Source organism: Branchiostoma belcheri, unplaced genomic scaffold, assembly GCF_001625305.1.
Source record: "Branchiostoma belcheri isolate BF01 breed outbred unplaced genomic scaffold, Haploidv18h27 scaffold104, whole genome shotgun sequence".
Classification (NCBI taxonomy): Eukaryota; Metazoa; Chordata; class Leptocardii; order Amphioxiformes; family Branchiostomatidae; genus Branchiostoma; species Branchiostoma belcheri.
The window spans coordinates 636,611-650,358 of NW_017802425.1; the positions used below are offsets into that span (position 1 = coordinate 636,611).

Here is a 13,748-nt window from a genome sequence, read left to right on the forward strand (position 1 = left end):
TTACATGTATTATTAGTACTCCACTCACACCTGCAGCTCCTGTGATCTTACTGTTATCCCAGCACTTTCATACTAACTTACTCTCGACAAGTCTTTTTTTTACTGATTAGGCCACACCAATTTAATTTGATGGTTCGCCCCTTCATTTTTCTGATTTGCAAAAAAAATTCTCATATTTTGCCCTCAACAGTTGAGGAAAGTCATTTTCTTCCTAGTTGTTACAGTTTTTCCATCTATCAATGCAGTGGCTTGATTAAAAGTTCAAAGTTCATTGTTTGAGTATTAACCCAGCCTTTTGTGTTGACTCCATGGTTCCTTTAGTTGCATTTGGGGCTACAATAGGATGCCTAACCCTGTTTTTATTTTTCGCCCTGTCGCTTCATATTTTTTCTGGAAAAATCTGAGAACCAACAAATTAAATTGTAGTGGCCTTAGTACACTTTCACATGTAGATAAGATGTCAAGCTTACATGTAGCTCCGGTCTACATTTGTATTGAAAAGACAACATCCTTATACATGTACTTCCACCCCTAGGAGGCAGACAGTATCCTGGACCATACTGTGTGCTGCCTGCAGTGGTTTTACCCCAAGCACCACCATACTCTACATTTCTGGGGAGATCCCCAACCTCCCAACACTCTCCAGTCAGAAGAAAACACTTGAAGTCCACTCCACCTCCATCCAAGTCATGCTGTAAGATCTAAAAGGATCTGTTCTTTCTTCTTCACACCTCAAGAAATTCACTTCAGCTGCCAGAAACACCTTATCTTTACTGTCTTCTTGTACTTGGCCAAAGGAGTCTTGTGGCTCTGGCTTGCATCTTAAGGCAAAGTATGCCAAGAACAAGATATACAAAAACAGCCCAAGCTTGGAAATTACTTTGACCTCATAAATCATTGCACTGAATACATCATCCAATGCAATAAAAAAAATTGTGCAAGTGAGGAGAAATTCCCATGCTGATTATATAGATCTTATCATTCCAAATGGAATTTTGCAGGAAAATATTGGACTTGCTCCAAATGGAAATTGACAGAAGCATTCAGGGAAGTCAATATCATTGGAGCAAAGGGGAAAACCTGGGAGGGAAATCAGAGGGACAGCGGCAGGAAGAACATGGCTATTGACTGATATGATTTTAGAACAGTTTTGAAGTCTTTCAATGCATGAAATGCCCAAATCAGCCTCCTGGTAGCTTTTTCATTGAGGTCATGAGGGAGGAGGACAAAGATACAGATGACATGATTTATTTCCATAAAGAACATAATTTTCTTTTTCCAGTGGTGGCATTAATATTACTTTATTAGCTGCTTGCTTATTAAAGAGCTTGTCCTGTACTTTTTCATGTTGTTCAATAAAAAGCATGGAAACTCTTTTATAACACATCCCAAATCTGTAGAAAAACAGATCATCCCACGTACTGGCCGAGAAGCTGTTATACACTTTTATGCAGCAGAACCCCTTGAAGTTGTATAATGAATTATGGATGCAGACATGTATTTTTCAGGACAGGCTAATGGATCGCTGGTGCCATCAGAGATCAGTTTGGGGGGGCTTATCGGTCGCCGACCTGCGATCGCTGCAGCAGAGGTTAAGCTGTCTTATGCAATTCACTGGAAGATATATAACACCCCGTGTACTAACATCGCCTGACAAAACAGAGGCATGGGTAATTTCAACAGAACAAAAAGCCAGTAGGTAGAACTGAACTACATGTATAGGAGACCATGTATCTGTGGTATCCCAATGCTCAGCCAGACTAAGGGACAGATGATGAGATTTTCTGCACTTCTAAATGAAGTTTGTATAGAAAAGTAACAATACATGTATCATATAACTCCCCCTCCCTGCAGCAAATTTGGCACGAAAACCCCATATCAGGCTGACTCAGCAGGAAGAATGATATTTCTATTAACAAAAAGTGGGAAATTGAGGAAAGACAACTTCTCTCTCAATCTGAGGCAAACATTTTATCATTCCAGGCTGCAGGGCACGTTCTCTGGGAGAGCCGTTACGGGAAAGGCCGTTCCTTTTAGTGGTGCTAAACTAGCTTAGCGTGCAATTAGTTCCGCCCAGGCTGCACCTGAACCTCAGGTCTGCGCACTCGGGCCAAACAGTTCTGCCTACCCCACCTGAACATCCAGACACACCAGTTAAATCTGTTGGTTGTCAGGTTTTCCACAAATAAATATCTTGGAAACACTGGTTCTAATTTTCAGTTTTCACAGTGACCTTTCCAACACAAATTCATGACAATCCAAATATGTCATCCTTGCATGACCAATGTATTACAGAACTGTTTCAACCATTAACACTGGGAAAACTGACTTCCATTCTACCGTAAAATAAAACCACTGCAAGAGTAAATGAATAGGCAGTAATGCCACACTGGAAAACAGAGCCTAAGAGGGCAGTTTGTACCTCGGTACACACAGTTTCATGGACTGAGTGTACATGTAATCAGATTTATGTTGTCCTCTCCGACCTCTGTTGGCCTCTTTAAAATGTGTGACAGAACCAAGGAAATAAATTGGTCTGGCCTCATGTTGAGCAATCCTGTTCCTGGGTTTTACCATCAGGAGGAAAAGGATCGCATAAAATCTGAACTGTGGGGTCTGCAGCTGAAGTGCCTTTTAGTGGTGATAAAAATAGCCGGGTGCACAATTGCAATGTGTAATACACACCTGGACCTCACTGTGGGGAAAGACAGGGTTGAACTACTAATGTACAAGTGTTCCTGGATTTTAGTGTCTAACATTTTATTTTGTACAGGAAATGGCCAAGCAACAGGTGTCCTGATACTAGGGTACTCCTTGAACCACCATGGTAAAAGTAAATATACTTTATAGAATGACATTATTGATGAAAATGATATTGATAACATAACTCAGCATATCATTTTTACTCAGAAGACAGAACTGTTTCTTGTTTCATTTCCTCATGAAAAGAAGCACTGCACCACAGCTGATCAAAACAAACCCATTCCTCTATCTCTGTAGCCTCCTAGCTCCTGTGCTCTACATACAGTAACACCAAACATCCTCACACAGACCGGGCTGCTGACTGCCAAGTACATGTACAGTGGAATAACAGACACATAAAAACAGACACACAAAAACAGTCTCTACTTCACTACAAAACATTCCCTTGGAAACAAGAAACTGCTGAGGAAAAGTAACACTAACAGACATGTAAATTGGAAACACCATGCAGTTCAGTTTTGGATCATGGTCACGGGCCAGTAAAAAGCTAGTTCAGGCCAGTGGAAATGACCAACCCATTGTGAATTTTTTAACTCTGGCACGACATAGCTTTGTAAAGCTCAAACCCACCTGCCTGCCTTACGACCTTGTTCCTTCCCAATGTCAGAACAGAATGCAGCACTGTTCTTACCTGCCCGGGAGTTGGACAGGTGTTCACTCTCTCCTTAACCTCAGACAAATCTGCTCTTTCAGGCCCCTTTTAGACAGACACATTGTCCGGTATTATCCTGGGTGCTTTTAAGAAGATTGTCACGCCAGCCTTTCACAGGCCCTGAAGATGTTTATAGGCCAGTTTGGGGTTTGTTGCTGTTGGCATTTTGCCAAGGTGAGTCCCAATTATAGTAGGGTTCAAGCCATTGGAGATGAAATAAAGGGGAAACTGAACCAAACCAAACATTAGCATTTGTTCAAGTAAGCTCTAAAACTGTGGTTATTGTAAGCACTGTTTTATTATAAAAATCTTTTTGGTTTACTTTCCTTCGCATTGAGGAAAGTGCAACGGTTTGGTCTAAATTTTCTTCAGCTAAAATCTCACCCACCGACAGATGAATGGACTAGTCCACCTGAGAACCACCTAAGCCCAGTGTATCAGTATCCCAACACAACAGGCACATAATGGGCAGGTAGGACAATGGCCCACTCACCTGGTGGCACAATAGAGGGTGTGTTTGTCAGTATATATAATCCTATTGTCCCGGGGTCTGACAGTTCATTAACCTACTGGTTTGTTAGCCAGGAACGATTAGTCACAGGGACTGGGGCAGGCATAATGTTCTGATAGAAGGAGACCATTTCCGCCAGTCAGCAACAGAAAGGGAGAGTAATGTTTGAGACATTAAATATAAGCTTCCCAAGTTTCCAATCGCTAGTTCAGAGTCACAACAAATGACCTTTCTGCTGTGACCCCAAGGTCGGCTGGCAAGTGGCCAACACACTGGCCTGGGAAAGTTTCCCGCCAAAAACTGACAACAAAACAATTCAACCAAACAGTCCAGAGAAGAGAGTTACCGGTAGTGTCCATTTCCTAAATATCCAGTCACTGATTTCAAATCTTTCCTAGTATCCAGTTTGAGTCATAGTTTGATAGGTTATAAGACACATTGTCAAGTTATATTGCAGGTTGTTGATTTTCCCACGTTTCCAGTGATTGAACACAAATCATAACAGCACACCTTTCGCAGGTGACCTAAAGGTCGGCTGGCTCAGGGCCAGTGATATAGAGCTTGGAAACTTTCCCGCCAAAACCCAACAATGATGCTAAAACGTAACATTACAACAAAAGAAGTTGTTGTATGTTTGCTACAACAGCCCTTATTTTGGTGGGGAGTTGCTGACCAAGGTCACTTAAACCTTCTCCCTGCTACCTGACCCCATAATAAATGAAGATTTGGTGCTACATAGCAAGCTGAAGGTTAAAACTGGATGGTGGAGAGTAGTCGCTGCTCGCTGCTCCCCCAATATCCTCCCTTCTTTCAATCAGTTCTCCTCAAACCTCCATCAATGTCCTTATTACCAGCAGTCCTCACTCCTCAATCCATCCAACCAGGATAATGACAGCTTTATGAGCGACACAACCCAAAGTCTACAATTAACAGAATGACGGGTCGACAATGACAGCCTTTCTGTGACGGGCGGCTGTAAAACTGTTAGCGTGTCACAACCATAACCACTTATCTACAATCTGTTAACAAGGTTCTCCCAAGGGACCATGATGTCATTTTAACCAGCTTCAATTCAGTCTCCACATTAGGAGGTGCTAACAAATGGCCGCAAAAATAAACTGTCCCGATAAAACATGCCAGAAAGACCTTCTACAGCCATTTATTCACTCACAAACTCATCCGACTGCCATTCCGCATAACAAGAGTTTTTATTTCCCAGCAAGCCTTCTCATAAATGCAGCAGTGACCACGGCAATGGTTGGCCGGAGAACAGGAAGTTGCCGTTACCAGGGTGAGTCAGCTGAACACCATCTCCATGGTGATGACTCCACCCGACTGGCGACTGCGCACCAGGATTAATGGCATTTCATATCTTACAGGCGCCATGTGAAACTGTTGTCTGACTCTGAGAGAGGACAAATGGTCGCAGAGTCACGCAAACAACCAACAGTCGAGCTGACGTCGTGACCACAATTTCAGTTCATTGTCTTGGACATGGTGCTTAAAAAACATCATACACGCACATTATCAACCTTTTCGTCAATATACAATGAGTACCTCTATATTTTTCATGATTTACATTATTGGCCAAGGAGAGATTATATTTATTAACTGCTGTTTTTTCACTTGATCTGCAAGTTGACTTTGGTTTGGACGTTTCTACTAACAAGAAGTGAATGCTAGTAGTAGTACAACTGTAACATCCTTGTCTTGGCAGAAGTTAGTTCTATAACTCACCTGATGTTCTGTGGTTATTTCCATCCATCTGAGACAACCTCGGGGCACAGATTTTAATCCCTCCTCACCATAAACCTCCCCATTACAGACCATAAACCCTATCACAACAAATCACTTCTCCATGGTACAACAGGAAAGCTTATGTGACATTCATATTTCTATCAAAAACTCTTTCAACCAGAAGTATAGCTTCATCATGTTAGGATGTCAATGGTAAATAAAGTTTTTGGGGCACCAAATCATCTTTATGACAAGTTTCTGACAAATATTCTGACAAGTTGCCAAAACTTTGCCAGGTGAGAAAAATGTGGTAGTATCCACCATCCATGTTTCCTTCCAAAACCCCTACAAACCAGAGGATCACTGTACAACAGGCCACGCTGCGTTGATTCATCAGTTTAGTTCTTTCAAGATGCCGAAATGTTGTCTGTTGTCCGGTGAGAAAAATGTGGTTTCGTGGAAAGAACTTAACCTTCAAAGATCAAACAGTAACAACATTTTTCACACAAAGGAGAATCAGATTTTGAAGATATAAATAGAACAAAGCCCACAAGTGCTTCTCAGGTTGAAGCTATTTGATGCATCTGAGAAAGTCGGGAATGGGAAAAAACACCTTGAAGTTCACAAATCCAAAGCATCCAAACAAAACCTTTCAGATAAAACCTTTCCTCAAATTTAGCAAAATCCTATAATAATGACTGCCACGTCTTGTGTCCAAGCACAGAACACCTTCTGATGATCACACCTGTACGGTGGGCCCTGAAGTGGAAAATTGCACACCTGTGAAGACCCGACAACACATCCAGGTATGAGCACAGGTATGCTCACCTTTGGATAACGACAGGGCCATGTATAATTCACAACCCTGGCTCAGAAAAGGCACGTAAAGTTTACATCCCGTGGCATTTTGATTAACGGTGCCCCTGAGCACAGATTTTCAAAGCGGCAGTTAAAGATGTGGCGAAGCCCGGGAGATGGCAGTTCGCACACTGCTACATATGTATTCATGACCTTGGCACGTTCTGCATGACCTTGGAAGCCTTATCGTACCCGACATGGAGTACGGTACTTGATGTAGCATTTCCTAACTGCATGCAAACTGAGGAAATAACAAAACTTACCAACACAATTGAACTTATGGCAAACTTAGGACTGCAACACGGACAATCTTCTTATCCTCGTGTATCAAGAACTGACAGAAAAGCTGGAAGCATTAAGTTCAGCTGAAATGGTGAACGACATTATTGAACTTTGGGGTTCTGGAAGTCAACGTTGGATGCTGTACATGACTATTTTGTGAGAGGACGGGAGGGATATCAACTTCCAACAACCTTATTCATGCATTGAAGTCATGTGTCCTGAGCGATTGGGTCAGATAAGCTGAGTGATTCAGTCCAAAATTCCAGTCCAGTTTTTGCGATGGAGATCAGTTTAATTGCTCCACCAAGAAAAACTACTAATTTATCCTGCATTGAACTCAACTTGTGAGCAGAAAGTCATCAGTGAATCGTTGCAAATGCATTGCCTTTAATGGCTGTTATGTGGTAATCAAAGAGCAATTTTGTAAGGTGATGTTCTGTGAATCTGATCATGTATCCGGACCTGACAGAAAATCTCTTCAACTGTCACCAACTTGCCAAGAGACAAATGTGGTAAATTACCCCAAATGTGCTGTTTAACGGCTGATGTCCGATCATCAAAAGGCAATTTGGTAGTGCGATGTTCTGTGCCTCGGAGCTCATCGGAATATCAAGGTTTGAGCAGCGCTAACGAGAAGCATGCAACGAGGAGTAATGTAGGGATATGTACCAGCAGTACAGTGGTCAGGCTATCAGAGGGTTGTGATCAGGTTATCAAAAGGCGGTTACTGCTGCTACATCAAGCAACATCAATCATTTGCTAGGACATTCTCAAGCTTGATAATGAAACAGATAGCAAAATAAACCTGCAGAGATGTGCTCTGATATGTGCAAGGGTCTTCAGACTGGTACAGAAATGGGCCCAAACTTTTCCTGGATCGAGTCACATATTTGCAGGCTACTTCAAATACATGTACTGTTGAACCTGGAGACACGGTCTTTGTGTTTTATGAAGACTTCTACTTTCAACCTCTACATACATGTACATGTACACTTACCTTTTACAACACAGTGGAGAACACTTTACTTAGCCTGGGTGCCATCCTATTCGTATCCCAGGACTCCTAAATTTCTTAGGGAGAATGGGAGTGTGGGAGCCATGGAGGGTACAGGAACTTCAATTAACAGCTTGAACTAGTGAGCAGCACCTGTATCAGTTTTTCAAAACTAATACAGGATGGCACCTAGGCAATACTTTCCTTACATCTGATTACAACTGAAACTTGCATAAGCATCAAGGAACAGAGATCCATCTGTTTCCCTCACTTACTGGATATCTGTAGGAGTTGTTAGGATCTCCTCATGCTGCCAGTCCCAGCCTGCGTCGGCACTGGAGAGTCGTTTCACCACTGCTTCACACAGATCGGGTGGGAGATGTCCAGCAGCCGACCTAACGTCTTCACAACCACCTGTAACACACAGGACAAGAAACCAGTCAAACTCCAGTTCTATAAGGCAACAATAACATGGTTGATGAGAGATGCACATTTATTTGGTGATTTAAAAAAATTTATTGAAGCTGTTTTCGAGGAATTCAGGTAATAATCGAATGACTGTGTAGTGTTTTATCACCACAAGAGGAACAGCTTCTTCCAAATCTTGGACTGGGTCATAATAAACAGTCTGGACCTTCTCATCATCACATCCAGCATCCATACGGAGCAACCAACCAATCAGAGGTGCCCAATCCTGACACGCCCATTCTTCACCTGACATAGTTTTGGATGATGCAAGTCGAGCCACTGACATCTTCATCTACCATTCTCTCCCCATTACTGAACCAGGTCAGATCCCTCCACACAGATGCCCTTTCTGAAGGGTAGGAAAAAACTCTTCTTGTTCACTGCAGTGAATCCATCAGGGTAAAAAGGGGGCTCTCAGCCACAAGTAAAGAGAACGCCGTAGTACGCTATGATTACACGATCGGATCTTGCCTTGATGTTGGCTGCAGTGATGTTCTACTAATGCCCAGAACATTTACGAACCCCAGCAGCACCAATCACATCGTGTGCAGCGCTCCTGCCCGCCATTCCGCTAAGCTTGCTCATGATTCCCCACAGGCATTTCTACGTTATGAATATCCTACAGACAAACATGATAACGGATGAAACTGACACCACTGCAAATAGCCCTCCAAGGGGCTTTAAAGGCACAAAAACAATCGTTGCTGATCGATTTGATGCCTTTACCACAGCGGTACCCGATAGCTCTCTCTTCTCCTGCCAGAAAATCCAATAACCGATGGTCGAGACGAGACTTTACCAGGAGACTTTCCTGGTTCCAATTAAAGAAACGAGGACAGAAATGGCCGCTAGTCACTCAAAGTCTGTGGTTCGACAGCGCGCTGGGACCTTACTGGCAGGGAAAGTGCACTTCAATCTAAACAGCACGTCTTTCCAGTACATTTAACACCTCGGGCGGCTTACAGAGAACCTCACACAGCTGAGCCTGCCACAGAATTACACCATAAAACAACCAGGCAGCAGACATGGTTCATGGAGGGTACAGGAACTTCAATTAACAGCTTGAACTAGTGAGCAGCACCTGTATCAGTTTTTCAAAACTAATCAATTGTACAACATACGACACAACTCATTGGTTGAGATTTTGTTATTTGCATAAAAGCAAGTGTGTTGTTGTTGATCAGAATTCACCTGTTCAGCTCACCTGGATTTATCTCAGGTAATCCTGAAATACCTGGACAAGCACAGAAACAGGTGTTCTGCTAACGGCTAGATGAACTTTACAAAAATCATTGTTTCTTGAACATTTAATGTTCAAAAAACACACAACCATTAAATGACACCAGATCGGTGTAGGTTACTGGGTTAAGCTGTATGTACAAAGTTAAAACAATGAAAAACATGACTAAATAGGCCCCATTTACACGTGCGTCGTTTGTGTGTGTCGGGCATGGAACGATGCGTGCGCGTGGCACCACACTGCGCATTTTGTTCGCCAGATTTTTTAGCGTGTAAACAACCTCCACCACTACCGTGCAGCACCGCGCGTCATTTTTCTGTGCCACATCCAAGAGGTGCCACAAGAAAACTGCCGCGCAGCGGTGGCAGAGATTGTTTACACACTAAAAAATCCCGCCTGCGAGCGCATCATTCCATGCCTGACACATATAAACGACACACGTGTAAACGGGGCCAAAGACTTCAAGGAAAGGAAAGCCAGTCATTCAACAGAAACAACCAAACCATCATTATCTACAGAAAACCACTGAACCATGACACAGAGTGTTTAATGGGCAATATTGGCTGGCATGCCTAAACATCTCAAAATAGATTTTAAAAACTTTCTTTTTCTCATACTGATTTTATAAATTATTTGCATAGCTGCCCTTTTAAAGTTGACCTCATTGCCTAAAATCCAACTGTCCATCCCTCTCATCCTAAACAGCCTCATTAAACCTTCATCCCACAGAAACTTACTGAACCATGGCAGAACCTAACTTGTAGGAAGGAAGTACTTGAACTTGAACTGAGCCGTCCTGTCTGCCTTCTTAGCAGTCTGGTCCCCTTACCTAATCACCCAAATCTAGGCAAACTTTCAAACAATCATTTGAACACACAAGAGAACCACAGAAAGGTGAAACTTACAGGAAGGAAGTGCTTGAACTGAGCCAATTAATCAAGTTATTCTGTCATAATAACCTCCTAACCTGAAAGCTAGGAATGATGCCAATTACTCAGCATACTCTCACCCTGCCAAATTCAGTTATTAGTCTCTATCAGGCTGCAATAGATAGCTAGAAAATAGTAGAAAATTTGAAATTGGCCATATAAGACAGTCTGACTAAAATTATAATGTGCCAAAGTGTACTCCTATGGCCAGCCAACTCTTTTCACATATCATTCTGTTTATTTGGCAATTTCAAGTACATTCTAGTACTACTGCTTTCCTACAACCCGTTGAAGTCTGGTAGCCTCACTTATCTCAAAGCAGCATAGCTCAAACCCTGCCAACCCCAGTGAACCAGAGATCCAAAACTCTTCATTACCTGACTCTTGGCAAAACACTCCTTCGATGTTCTTGAACAGAGGTTTTGGACCTGGCTTCAGACAGAGTGTGTTCACCAGGACAGGATGGTGAAACCCACTGATGGACAAGGGGAAGTGAGTAATGCAGCCCCAGGACCATGAAACAGGCATGGGCACTTGACTTTCCTGACTGTCTGAGGAGGAAATCACATCATCTATAGGCCGTTTGTTCCCCCTATGACTGGACCTGTTCAAAATTATATCCTGAACAGTCAGAACTTTGTCTGCAGGTTGCCAAAATAATAACGCAGGAGAGACAAAGGACCAGTTCTACCTGGTGCTTGTGTTAAGGACTGATCGGGTTGCGTCAGTTGTAAAGTAAGATTAGTCGGCTTCAGATCAGAAGTAAAAGGAGTGACGTTGACAATAGGTGTTACGTTTCTGGCCAATCGGATCCGTTTCGATCTCCGTGTGTCGTACAATGGCTGCTCTGTTCGCGCCCGCGCCTCGCCACACTGTTTCTAGTACTATAAACAAACAGGAACAATAGGCGACCTCTGGCCCCGTATAACAACAGAAAGGAGATTGTCCTACGAGTGGGGCTATCGACCAACGGTTCTACTGGACACAAAACCTCTCCACAAGCACTGACTCAAACTGACGCTGGCATCCAGCCCAGTTTCACTTACTCCCTTCTCTGGAGTTCTGTGAACAGTATGTAGCCCAATGTCCATGCCTCACAAACCTGTCTGTCAATGTCTCTAACACTTTGTTTCTTCACACCTGTACAAGACAACATGTCTGTGAATCCGTCCCCACATGTCAGACCTGTCAGTAAGTAGTTGGCTACATTTCTACAGAATTCCTCCTGCCCTGCACAAAAGCCACCTGTCAATGTCTCACATTAGAGTTCCTCCATGTTTGTTTGTGTTTGTTAATGTGTGATGTAGTTTGCTGTTGCAATCTGGCTCCTCCTCGGCCAATTTGGAGGAGGCGTCTTTTTGCACCTTTACAAACTAACTAGTCTGTGAAGACTTTCAAACATGAAACTTGCCAGGCAGGTGAAAGAAGTCTTCTGTTCATTCCCTGTCACACCTGTACAGGTCAGCTTGTCTGTGACTGTTTGCTACATTTCCCCTTTGTCAGTGAATTCTTCTTGCCACAGTATTTGCAAACGTTTTCTTCGCTGCATTTATGCTGAATTTGTGCCACATTTCCAGAGATTCCTTCGCCACATTTCTAGAGAATTTCTGTGCTACATTTACACAGAATAGCCTTTGCTACCTGCACGTGTGTGGCTGCAATCCTGATGCATGTACAACATCACAGTTCACAGACTAACCTTCAAAGTTCAAACGATGTCCACAACTGCAGCCAACCCTTCTAGTACATATCCCACAATCCCTTCCACTATTGTCCTTCTGCACTGTAAGTCACCTTTCACATTTCCAGCAAAGGTCCCACATCCAAGAGTACGGTGGAGGTTCTGACAGAGCCAGCTGGCATTTCAGGAGGTGCTTATCTTTGCAGCCACACCTCCCTGCTAATGGTACGTCCCATTAAAAGGCCGTTATGCCCCTTAAACGGTTTGCAATGGAGTAGAGGGGAGCAGCGCTCACCTGCACAGCAAAATGTCATGTTTTATTCCCGCACGTCGCGGGCTTTCTGAAATGCTCGTTGCAGAGCAACCGTGGGAAATAAGGAAAGTTCAGGCCGTCAACATGGCGGTTTATCAGCGGGGATGGCGGCAGAATGGCTCGCCTGACATTCACACCTGCTTACCGACCACAAACACAGGGGAAAGTCACTTTCCCTGGAAAACAATAAATTATAGGGCAGGGATATCTGTCTGAATAATAAATTAGCAAGGGAAAATCTGGCTAAAACCTCTAGCATTCATACCAGACTTTACTTATTTAACCGGTTTTGTAAAAATCCTGTACGGTGAATATCCAATTTATCTGCCATGATTACAGTTTGAATAACCGTTCCTCCCAATCTTACCATGGTACTGCTGTTATCTTCGAGAAACCATGCTCCCCCAACTTGACTGAAATTTCCAGGTAAATATTTTTGTCTCGGTACAGCCCCCCTTCCCCTCCCAACAGCTTTTTTGGCGACTCCTGCTCTCCAAAAATACATATCAGGAGCTTGGTCTCATCCGCCGACCAGGTTGCATATGCTGATTCCAAGGTGGTTTTAGAAAATCGGATTTAAACCCCTAAAAAACGGTTGGATTGCGTTCACACTAGGCTAAATAAAAACCGTTTTTTGAAAAACCGGTTGAAACCGCTAAATATAAGTCTGGTATGAATGGGGTCTATATAAATAGGAATATGCAGTAACATTTCCCCACTAGTGCTCAGTTACTACTAGTCTAAGAGTAAGTAAAGAACTGGAACTAAATTCTATGAGGGCCTGCAAGCCCTTTTTCGTAAGGCGTAATCAGGCCGTTTTAGACTTCGTAATTCGTAGGCAGCCTCCCCAAAAATCAACGTGATTCGTAATTGGACATTAGGCCATGTTGATTTGATTATATGGATGACATCCTCCGGGAGCCCCAAAACTGATGCGCGCGTGCGAATAAAAAAAAAGTTTTGCAAAAAAAAAGTTCTTTTCATTATGAAATCTACGTGGTCATGAGGGTTGAGCAAATGGCACAGAATATGGTTTGGCGAATAATCTAGTCTTCAAGTTCATTTCTGTACAATTTCGTCTTTTTTCGTTTGATTTTGGCATTCTACGATATTGGTATACTTTTTATTAATTTTTTTTGTATTTTATGGTATATTTTTGCTCATTTTGCAACTGTTTTGTACGATTTACAGTATGGTTGAAAACTTTTTTTTTTGGAAACGGCCGAAAATTCATGCGCGCGCGGATGTCATCCATATAATCAAATCAACATGGCCTTAGCCGCAAATCGTAAAGTCGTAATCAGCTCTGAAAGTTTAACG

General features: G+C 42.8%; 1 protein-coding gene across 9 annotated transcripts in view; it reads right to left on the bottom strand.

Moving 5' to 3' along the window:
• The window catches only part of LOC109476014 (semaphorin-1A-like), a 101,917-nt gene that overhangs the window by 73,653 nt on the left and 14,516 nt on the right, over positions 1-13,748 (bottom strand). For 8 of the 9 annotated variants that reach the window (XM_019776977.1, XM_019776996.1, XM_019776986.1 and 5 more), the window contains one exon: positions 8,073-8,211. The gene's annotated coding sequence lies outside the window, so the exon portion shown is untranslated. Of the gene's footprint in view, positions 1-8,072; positions 8,212-10,811; positions 11,042-13,748 lie in introns of those variants that run through there. The other variant, XM_019776843.1, reaches the window with a different exon arrangement.